The following is an 11,359-nucleotide window of genomic DNA, read 5'->3' as shown; positions in this document are numbered from 1 at the left end:
AGTGACGTGACTCTAGGCCAATGGAAGCCGGGCTATAGGGCGGGAGCAGCGGCTCTGAACCAATGGGGGCAGAGAGGGGGCGGGTTGGGCCTTGAGCGACGGGGCCGTGGGCCAATGGGAGCAGCGAGGGGGCGGGTTTGGCCTTGAGCGACGGGGCCGTGGGCCAATGGGAGCAGCGAGGGGGCGGGACGGGAGCGGTTTGGGGGGGGCGGGAGCTGCGGCTCCGGACCAATGAGAGGGGGTGGCCGGGCGGCGCGCGGGGGCGATGGACGCTCTCATCCCGGTCGTCAACAAACTGCAGGAGATCTTCGGCTGTCTGGGCGCCGAACTGCTGCAGCTGCCGCAGATAGTGGTGGTCGGCAGCCAGGTGGGAGGGGGGGGAGGGGGGGGGGAGGAGGGAGGGATGAGGGAGGAGGGAGGAGGGAGGGGGGGGGGAGGGGGGATGAGGGATGAGGGAGGAGGGAGGGGAGGAGGGGGGGTGAATGAGGGAGAGGGGGTGAATGAGGGAAGGGAGGCGGTGAGGAGGAGGGAGGGATGAGGGAGGAGGGAGGGATGAGGGATGAGGGAGGGAGGAGGGAGGGATGAGGGGGGAGGGAGGGATGAGGGGGGAGGGAGGGATGAGGGAGGGAGGGATGAGGGAGGGAGGGATGAGGGAGGGAGGGAGGGATGAGGGAGGGATGAGGGAGGAGGGAGGGATGAGGGAGGGAGGAGGGAGGGATGAGGGGGGAGGGAGGGATGAGGGGGGAGGGAGGGATGAGGGGGGAGGGAGGGATGAGGGAGGGAGGAAGGAGGGATGAGGGAGGGATGAGGGGGGAGGGGGGAGTGGGAGAGGGGGGAGGGATGAGGGATGAGGGAGGGGAGGAGGGGGGGTGAATGAGGGAGAGGGGGTGAATGAGGGAAGGGAGGGGGTGAGGAGGGAGGGAGGAGGGAGGGAGGGAGGAGGGAGAGAGGAGGGATGAGGGAGGAAGGAGGGATGAGGGAGGAAGGAGGAGGGAGGGAGGAGGGAGGGAAGGAATAAATGAGGGAGGGAAGGAGGGAATGAATGAGAGAGGAGGGGATGAATGAGGGAGGGAGGGACGAGGTGAAGGAGGGAGGGACGAGGTGAATGAGGGAGGGAGGGAGGGGGGGGTGAATGAGGGAGGGAGGGGGGTGAATGAGGGAGGGAGGGAGGGGGGTGAATGAGGGAGGAGGGGGGTGAATGAGGGAGGGAGGGGGGTGAATGAGGGAGGGAGGGACGAGGTGAATGAGGGAGGGAGGGAGGGGGGTGAATGAGGGAGGGAGGGGGGTGAATGAGGGTGGGAGGGAGGTGAATGAGGGAGGGAGGGAGGGGGGGTGAATGAGGGAGGGTGGGGGGAGAGGGGTGAATGAGGGAGGGAGGGGGGGTGAATGAGGGAGGGAGGGGGGATGAATGAGGGAGGGAGGGAGGGTGAATGAGGGAGGGAGGGAGGGAGGGAGGGTGGGTGAATGAGGGGGAGGGGTGAATGAGGGAAGGGAGGGGTGAAGAGGGGGGTGGAGGGAGGGGGGAATGAGGGGGGAGGAGGTAGGGTAGGGGAGGGGAGGGGGGGAATGAGGGGGGGAGGGGATGAATGGATGAGGAGGGAAGGAATAAATGAGGGACGGAAGGAGGGAATGAATGAGAGAGGAGGGGATGAATGAGGGAGGGAGGGACGAGGGTGAAGGAGGGAGGGACGAGGTGAATGAGGAGGGAGGGAGGGGGGTGAATGAGGGAGGGAGGGAGGGGGGTGAATGAGGGAGGGAGGGGGGATGAATGAGGGAGGGAGGGAGGGAGGGGGGGTGAGGGAGGGAGGGAGGGGGGTGAATGAGGGAGGGAGGGGGGAGAGGGGTGAATGAGGGATGGAGGGGGGTGAATGAGGGAGGGAGGGGTGGGTGAATGAGGGAGGGAGGGAGGGGGGTGTGAATGAGGGGGGGAGGGAGGGAGGGGGTGTGAATGAGGGAGGGAGGGAGGGAGGGGGGTGAATGAGGGAGGGAGGGGGGAGAGGGGTGAATGAGGGAGGGAGGGGGTGAATGAGGGAGGAGGGGAGGAGGGGGGAGGGAGGGGGGTGAATGAGGGAGGAGGGGGGAGGGAGGGGGTGAATGAGGGAGGGAGGGGGGAGAGGGGTGAATGAGGGAGGGAGGGGGGTGAATGAGGGAGGGAGGGGGGGGTGAATGAGGGAGGGGGGGTGAATGAGGGGGGGAGGGAGGGAGGGGGTGTGAATGAGGGAGGGAGGGAGGGAGGGGGGGGGAGAGGGGTGAATGAGGGAGGGAGGGGGGGTGAATGAGGGAGGGAGGGGGAGAGGGGTGAATGAGGGAGGGGAGGGGGGGTGAATGAGGGAGGGGGGGGTGAATGAGGGAGGGAGGGAGGGGGGGTGAATGAGGGAGGGAGGGGGGGGAGAGGGTGTGAATGAGGGAGGGAGGGGGGAGAGGGGTGAATGAGGGAGGGAGGGAGGGAGGGGTGAATGAGGGAGGGAGGGGGGTGAATGAGGGGGGAGGGGAGGGAGGGATTGAGGGGGAGAGGGTGAAGGGAATGAATGGGGGAGGGGGAGGTAGGGTAGGGATGAGGGAGGAGGTGGTGAAGGGAGAGATGAGGGGGAGAGAGGGTGAATGAGGGAGGGAGGGGGTGAATGAGGGGGGAGGTGAGGGGAGAGAAGGAGGAAGAGGGAGAGATGAGGTGAAGGGGAGGGAGGAGGGGATGAATGAGGGAGGAGGGGGTGATGGGGAGAGATGAGGGGGAGGATGAATGAGGGAGGAGGGGTGAATGAGGGAGGAGGGGGTGAATGAGGGAGGGAGGGGGTGATGGGGAGAGGAGGGGATGAGGGGGGGGAGGATGAATGAGGGAGGAGGGGGTGAATGAGGAGGAGGGGGTGAATGAGGGAGGCTAGGAATAAGTTATGAGGGGGGGAGGATGAAGGAGGGAATAAATGGAGGGAAGGAGGGATGAGGGGAGAGGAGGAGGGAGAGGGGGGTGGAGGGAGGGAAGAAGGGAACGAATGAGAGAGGAGGGGATGAATGAGGGTGGGAAGGAGGGAGGGAGGAGAGAGGGAAAGATGAGGTGATGGGGAGGGATTGAGGGGAAGAGGGTGGAGGGATGACGAATGAGGGAAAGATGAGGTGATGGGGAGAGAGGAGGGGACGAGGGATTGAGGGGAAGAGGGTGAAGGGAATGAAAGGGAGGGAGGGTGGAGGGATGAGGAATGAGGGGAGGATGGAGGGAGGTGAGGGAGAGAATGAGGGGGTGGAGGGAGGGAAGGAGGGTATGAATGAGGGTGGAATGAATAAGGGAGGAAAGGAGGGAGGGTGGAAGGAGGGAGGGATGGAGGGGATGAATGAGGGAGGGAGGAGGGAAGGAGGGAATGAAAGAGAGGAAGGGATGAATGGGGGAGGGGGATGAATGAGGGAAGGAGGGTATAAATGAGGGTGGAGGGAAGGAGGGAATGAATGAGGGAGGAAAGGAGGGAATGAAAGAGAGGAGGGGATGAATGAGGAAGGAGGGGATGAATGAGGGAGGAGGGGTGAATGAGGGAGGAGGGGTGAAAGGGAGGAGGGGTGAATGAGGGAGGAGGGAAGGTAGAGAGGGAGGTGAGGGGAGAGGGGGGGAAGAAGGGAATGAATGAGAGAGGAGGGGATGAATGAGGGTGGAAAGGAGGGAGGAGGACGAAGGGAGGAAGAGGGAGAGATGAGGTGATGGGGAGAGAGGAGGGGATGAGGGGGAGAGGGTGAAGGGAATGAATGAGGGAGGGAGGGTAGAGGGAATGAATGAGGGAGGGAGGGAGGAGGGAGGGAGGGAATGAATGAGGGAGGAGGGGATGGATGAGGGAGGCTAGGAATGAATTATGAGGGAGGGAGCATGGAGGGAGGGATGAGGGGAGGGAGGGAGGGGAGGGGAGAGAAGGAGGGGGAAGGGGGGAATGAATGAGGGAGGGAAGGAGAGAGGGAGGGAAGGAGGGAATGAATGAGGGTGAAGGATGAATGAGGAAGGAGGGGATGAATGAAGGAGGAGGGGGTGAATGAGGGAGGGAGGGAGGGAGGGGATGAATGAGGGAGGGAGGGAGAGAGGGAGAGATGAGGTGATGGGGAGAGAGGAGAGGTGATGGGGAGAGATGAGGGGAGGGAGGTAGGAGGGAGGGAGGGAGGGAATGAGGGAGGGGGAGAGATGAGGTGATGGGGAGGGATGAGGCATGAGGGAGGTGAGGGGAGAGAATGAGGGGGTGGAGGGAGGGAAGGAGAGAGGGTGGAGGAGGGAAGGAGGGTATAAATGAGGGTGGAGGAAAGGAGGGAATGAATGAAAGGGAGGGAAGGAGGGAATGAATGAGGGAGGAGGGGGTGAATGAGGGAGGCTAGGAATGAGTTATGAGGGAGGGAGGATGGAAGGAAGGGAATAAATGGAGGGAAGGAGGATGAGGGGAGAGAGGGAGGTGAGGGGAGAGGAGGGGGAGGGGGAGGGGGTGGAGGGAGGGAAGAAGGGAATGAAAGAGAGGAGGGGATGAATGAGGGTGGGAAGGAGGGAGGAGGAGGGAGGGAGGAAGAGGGAAAGATGAGGTGATATGGAGAGAGGAGGGGATGATGAGGATTGAGGGGAAGAGGGTGAAGGGAATGAAAGGGAAGGAGGAGGGAGGGAGGGAAGGTGGAATGAAGGAGGGAGGAGGAGAGAGGGAGATGAGGGGGTGAATGAGGAAGGAGGGGATGAATGAAGGAGGGATTGAATGAAGGAAGGAAGGGATGAGGGAGGGAAGCATAGAGGGTGGAGGGAGGGAAGGTGGGAATGAATGAGGGAGGGAAGGAGGGAATAAATGGGGGAGGGAGGGAAGGGGTGAATGAATGGAGGTGAGGGGAGAGGGTGGAGGGAGGGAATAAATGGGGGGGGTGAGGGAGATGAGGGTGAAGGGGTGAATGAATGAATGAATGAAGAGATGAGGGAGGGAGGGAGGGTGGGGATGAGGGAGAGGATGGGAGAAGGATGAGGGGAAGAGATAACGAGGGAATAAATGAGGGAGGGAGGGATGAGGGAGAGGGCTGAGAGAGATCGAGGGAATAAATGAGGGAGGGAGAGGATAGAAGGGAATAAATGAGGGGGAGGAAGAGGAAATAAATGAAGGGCAAGGCTATGAGGGTGACTAGGGGCCACACGCAGTTTAAGAATAAGGGGACGGCCATTTCGGACTGAGATGAGGAGAAACCTTTCCACCCAGAGAGTTGTGAATGTGTGGGATTCTCTGCCACAGAGGGCAGTGGAGGCCGATTCACTGGATGCTTTCAAGAGAGAGTTAGATTTAGCTCTTGGGGCTAACGGAATCAAGGGGTATGGGAGAAAGCAGGAACGGGGCACTGATTGTGGATGATCAGCCGTGATCATATTGAATGGCGGCGCTGGCTGGAAGGGCCGAATGGCCTACTCCACCTATTTTCTCTGTAAGCAGATGCCAAGGGCAAGGACTAACCCTCCTCCTCTCTCCCTCCCTATCTGGGCAGAGCAGTGGCAAGAGCTCGGTGCTGGAGGGCATCGTCGGCAGGGACTTTCTACCCCGGGGATCGGGCATCGTCACCCGCCGCCCCCCTCGTGCTACAACTCGTCAATGTGGCCTCGCAGGAAGACCGGAGGCGGGCGGCCGGAGGGGACAATGGTGAGGGGCCGAAGGGCCACCGCTAGCCCGCTTCGTCACCGCCCCGGAGCTGGTGGGTGGGGGGGGGAACTGGGACCCACGGTGGCGCAGCGGTAGAGTTGCTGCCTTACAGCGAATGCAGCGCCGGAGACCCGGGATCAATCCCGACCACGGGCGCTGTCTGGAGTGGGAGGGGGAGGTGAAGTGCTCAGCCACCGGGAGATCAGGTTGGTTAAGGCGGACTGAGCGAAGGTGTTGAGCGAAACGATCGCCGAGCCTGCGTTTGGTTTCACGATGTAAAGAAGTTGACATCTAGAGCAGCGGATACAATAGATGAGGTTGGAGGAGGTGCAGGTGAACCTTTGTCTCACCTGGAAAGACTGTTTGGGTCCTTGGATGGAGTTGAGGGGGGAGGTAAAGGGACAGGTGTTGCATCTCGTGCGGTCGCAGGGGAAAGTGCCCGGGGATGGGGTGGTTTGGGTAGGAAGGGACGAGTGGACCAGGGAGTTACGGAGGGAACGTGGCCAGTGGTGGGGTGCCGTAGGAGGTTGTTGTTGATTAGTGCGGGTGTCAGGGGTTATGGGGAGAAGGCAGGAGAATGGGGTTAGGAGGGAGAGATAGATCAGCCGTGATTGAATGGAGTAGACTTGACGGTTTAATTCTGATCCTATTATTCATGACCTGATGTCGAGAGACCCAGGTTCAATCTTGACCAGGCTCCTCCAGCATTTTGTGTCTACCTTCGATTTAAACAAGCATCTGCAGTTCTTTCCTACACATCTAATAGGGACCTGTGTGAGAAGGAACTGCAGATGCTGGTTTAACTCGAAGGTAACACACAAAGTGCTGGAGTAACTCAGCGGGACGGGCAGCATCTGTGGAGAGACCCTCCTTCAGACTGGATAGGAACCTGGTGGGCTGTAGGGCAGCAGCTCTACTGCTGAGCTTGTCCCCACCTTCTCCCCTCCATTCCATCCGCTGGCTTCACAATTCTCTGCCCTTCAATCGGTCCTTCAAGAGGAAAGATTTAATAGGAACTCGAAAGGTAACTTTTCCACTCAAAGGGTGGTGGGTGTATGGAACTCAGAGGAGGTAGTTGAGGCAGGGGCTATCGCAACATTTGTTGAAAGACTGGAGCGACTAGGCTTGTATACACTGGAATTTAGAAGGATGAGAGGGGATCTTATCGAAAGGTATAAGATTATTAAAGGGTTGGACACGTTAGAGGCAGGAAACATGTTCCCAATGTTGGGGGAGTCCAGAACCAGGGGCCACACACAGTTTAAGAATAAGGGGTCGGCCATTTAGAACGGAGATGAGGAAAAACTTTTTCAGTCAGAGAGTTGTGAATCTGTGGAATTCTCTGCCTCAGAGGGCAGTGGAGGCCAATTCTCTGGATGCATTCAAGAGAGAGCTGGATAGAGCTCTTAAGGAGAGCGGAGTCAGGGGGTATGGGGAGAAGGCAGGAACGGGGTACTGATTGAGAATGATCAGCCATGATCACATTAAATGGTGGTGCTGGCTCGAGGGGCCGAATGGCCTCCTCCTGCACCTGTTGTCTATTGTCTATTTAGACAGGTACATGGATAGGACAGGTTTGGAGGGATATGGGCCAAACATGGCCAGGTGGAACTAGTGTAGATGGGGCATGTTAGTCGGTGTGGGCAGGTGGGACTAGTGTGGATGGGGCATGTTGCGCGGTGTGGGCAGGTGGGACTAGTGTAGATGGGGCATGTTGGGCGGTGTGGGCAGGTGGGACTAGTGTGGATGGGGCATGTTGGTCGGTGTGGGCAGGTGGGACTAGTGTAGATGGGGCATGTTGGTCGGTGTGGGCAGGTGGGACTAGTGTAGATGGGGCATGTTGGTCGGTGTGGGCAGGTGGGACTAGTGTAGATGGGGCATGTTGGTCGGTGTGGGCAGGTGGGACTAGTGTAGATGGGGCATGTTGGTCAGTGTGGGCAGGTGGGACTAGTGTAGATGGGGCATGTTGGTCGGTGTGGGCAGGTGGGACTAGTGTAGATGGGGCATGTTGGTCGGTGTGGGCGAGTTGGGCTGAAGGGCCTGTTTCCACACTGTGTGACTGGTGTAGATGGGGCATGTGGGCCAGCAGGGTGGGTTGGGCTGAAGGGCCTGTTTCCACACTGTGTGACTCTGTGACCTGCCTCTCTCCAGGGATCGTTGCTGAGGAATGGGGGACCTTTCTGCATTGCAAGAATAAGGTAATGCCCACACTGCCTCCAGCTCTTATCAAGAGAACGAGCTGCGCCCTGCCCATCTGCACCTGACGCTGCCTCGGCAAGGCCAGCAGCCCAGACCATCACGCACGCACAAACAAACAAACCTCCCTTCCATCGCCTCCATCTACACCTCACGCTGCCTCAGCAAGGCCAGCAGCAGAATCAAGGACCAGTCACACCCCAGTCACCCCCTCTTCTCCCCTCTCCCATCGGGCAAGAGGTACAGAAGTGTGGAGACGCACACCTCCAGATTCAGGGACAGTTTCTTCCCGGCTGTTATCAGGCAACTGGTGGCACGGTGGCGCAGCGGGTAGATTTTTTTTTAGATTTAGAGATACAGCGCAGAAACAGGCCCTTCGGCCCACCGGGTCCGCGCAGCCCAGCGATCCCCGCACATTAACACTATCCTGCACCCACTAGGAACAAATTTTACATTTGCCCAGCCAATTTACCTACATACCTGCACGCCTTTGGAGTGTGGGAGGAAACCGAAGATCTCGGTGAAAACCCACGCAGGTCACGGGGAGAACGTACAAACTCCGTACAGACGGCGCCCGTAGTCAGGATCGAACCTGAGTCTCCGGCGCTGCATTCGCTGTAAGGCAGCAACTCTACCGCTGTGCCACAGTGCTGCGGTTGCAGCTTCTAGACTGTGGAACAGCATCCCTCTCCCCATCAGAACTGCCCCTCCATCCACTCCTTTAAGTCCAGGCTCAAAACCTATTTCTACTCCCTAGCGTTTGAGGCCCTCTGAGGGGGCGCTGTGAACTGTTTATGTATGTGCTGTTATGTTTGTGTGCCATTGTACGTTCGTTCATAGTACCTGAACTGATGTACAGCACTTTGGTCAACGTGGGTTGTTTTTAAATGTGCTGTACAAATAAAATTGACTTGACTTTCCCATCCACTCCCTACTCACCAGGGGCACTTTACAGAGGGCCAATTAACCTACAAACCCAGACGTCTTTGGAGTGTGGGAGGAAACCGGAGCATCCGGAGAAAGCTCATGCAGGATTAGTTTAGTTTAGAGATACAGCACGGAAACAGGCCCAACGGGTCCGCACTGGCCAGCGATCCCCACACACTAACACTATCCTACACCCACTAGGGACAATTTTTACATTTACCAAGTCAAGTCAAGTTTATTTGTTACGTACACATACACGATGTGCAGTGAAATGAAAGTGGCAACGCCTGCGGATTGTGCTCAAAAAAGAATGACAGTTACAGCATATAAATAAAGTTAATATAGTGTAGACAAAATGTAGTCCCTGGAGTTATAAAAGTTAACAGTCCTGATGGCCTGTGGGAAGAAACTCCGTCTCATCCTCTCTGTTTTCACAGCGTGACAGCGGAGGCGTTTGCCTGACCGTAGCTGCTGGAACAGTCCGTTGCTGGGGTGGGAGGGGTCCCTCATAATGTTGCTGACTCTGGATCTGCACCTCCTGATGTATAGGTCCTGCAGGGGGACGAGTGTAGTTCCCATGGTGCGTTCTGCCGAACGCACTACTCTCCGCAGGGCCATCCTGTCCTGGGCAGAGCTGTTCCCAAACCAGACTGTAATGTTGCCGGACAGGATGCTTTCTACAGCCCCAGAGTAGAAGCAATGAAGGATCCTCAGAGACACTCTGAATTTCCTCAGCTGTCTAAGGAGGTAAAGGCGCTGCTTTGCCTTACCCACCAGTACGGCAATGTGCGTTGCCCACTTCAGATCCTCTGTGATGCCAATTAACCTACAAACCCGTACGTCTTTGGAGTGTGGGAGGGAACCGAAGATCTGGGAGAAAACCCACGCAGGTCACGGGGAGAACGTACAAACTCCGTACGGACAGCGCCCACAGTCGGGATGGAACCCGGGTCTCCGGCGCTGTGAGGCAGCAACTCTACCGCCGTGCCGCCCAGTGTCGGGACCCTTTTCCAGCCTTTCCATCCCCTCCCCTCTCCTGCCCTCTCCTCCCTTTCCCTCCCCACCTCCTCGCCAGGCAGGCCCGGGAGAACGCGGAGGGCTTACAGGGTTAACGACTGTCGACCGTGTCCCCGCAGATCCTTGTGGACTTTGAGGAGATCCGGCAGGAGATCGAGAGCGAGACGGAGCGGATGACAGGGACCAACAAGGTACACGATCGCGGGAGGTTCCGGAAAACATAGAAGCACAGAAAACACACCGACCAGCCAAAACGTCACGCCCACCTGCCTAACATGCTGTTGGTCCTCCGTGTGACAATAGACAATAGGTGCAGGAGGAGGCCATTCGGCCCTTCGAGCCTGTACGCACCGCCATTCAATGTGATCCTGGCTGATCATTCTCAATCAGTACCCCGTTCCTGCCTTCTCCCCATACCCCCTGACTCCGCTATCCTTAAGAGCTCTATCCAGCTCTCTCTTGAATGCATTCACAGAATTGGCCTCCACTGCCTTCTGAGGCAGAGAATTCCACAGATTCACAACTCTCTGACTGAAAAAGTTTTTCCTCATCTCAGTTCTAAATGGCGGACCCCTTATTCTTAAACTGTGTGGCCCCTGGTTCTGGACTCCCCCAACATTGGGAACATGTTTCCTGCCTCTAACGTGTCCAACCCCTTAATAATCTTATACGTTTCGATAAGATCTCCTCTCATCCTTCTAAATTCCAGTGTATACAAGCCTAGTCGCTCCAGTCTTTCAACATATGACAGTCCCGCCATTCCGGGAATTAACCTGGTGAACCTTCGCTGCACGCCCTCAATAGCAAGAATATGTGCAGCCCCATACGCAGCAGGGTGCGATGCACTGTGTATTGTGACACATTCCTCCCGTGACCACCATTAACATTTTCTGTGACTTGTGCCACAGTCGACCTTCTGTCGGTTCGGACCAGACGGGATAACCTTCGTTGCCCTCGTGCATCGATGAGCCTCGGGCGCCCAACACCCTGCCTGTCGCCGGTTTGTGGTTTGTCCCTCCTCGGACCATTGACGGTCGGTACTCACCAATGCTGACCGGGAGCACCCCACAAGCCTTGCCGTTTCAGAGATGCTCTGACCCAGTCGTCTGGCCAGAACAATTTGGCCCTTGTCAAAGTCGCTCAGGACTTTACTCCTGCCCATTTCTCCTGCATCCAACACGTCAACTTCAAGAACTGACTGTTCACTTGCTGCCTAATATATCCCACCCCTTGACAGGTGCCATTGTAACAAGATAATCAATGTTATTCACTTCGCCTGTCAGTGGGCGTCATGTTTTGGCTGATCGGTGTAAGTGCATAGAAAATAGGTAGACACAAAACGCTGGAGTAACTCAGCGGGACAGGCAGCATCTCTGGAGAGAAGGAATGGGTGACGTTTCGGGTCGAGACCCTTTTTAGTTTCGTTTAATTTTAGTTTAGAGATACAGCGCGGAAACAGGCCCTTTCGGCCCACCGGGTCCGCGCCGACCAGCGATCCCCGCACATTAACACATCCTGCACCCACTGTGGACAATCTTGACATTCACCAAGCCTATTAACCTACAAACCCGAACGTCTTTGGAGTGTGGGAGGAAACCGAA

At 57.8% G+C, this 11,359-nt stretch overlaps 1 pseudogene; it reads left to right on the top strand.

Annotated features, from left to right (window-relative positions):
- Positions 1-251: 251 nt before the first annotated feature.
- On the top strand, positions 252-9,982 carry LOC144611167 (dynamin-1-like protein; annotated as a pseudogene).
- The last annotated feature ends 1,377 nt before the right edge of the window (positions 9,983-11,359 follow it).

Source organism: Rhinoraja longicauda, chromosome 39 (genome assembly GCF_053455715.1).
Source record: "Rhinoraja longicauda isolate Sanriku21f chromosome 39, sRhiLon1.1, whole genome shotgun sequence".
Classification (NCBI taxonomy): domain Eukaryota; kingdom Metazoa; phylum Chordata; class Chondrichthyes; order Rajiformes; family Arhynchobatidae; genus Rhinoraja; species Rhinoraja longicauda.
The sequence above is the reverse complement of the archived record's forward strand: the minus strand, read 5'-3'. Positions and strand labels throughout refer to the sequence as shown.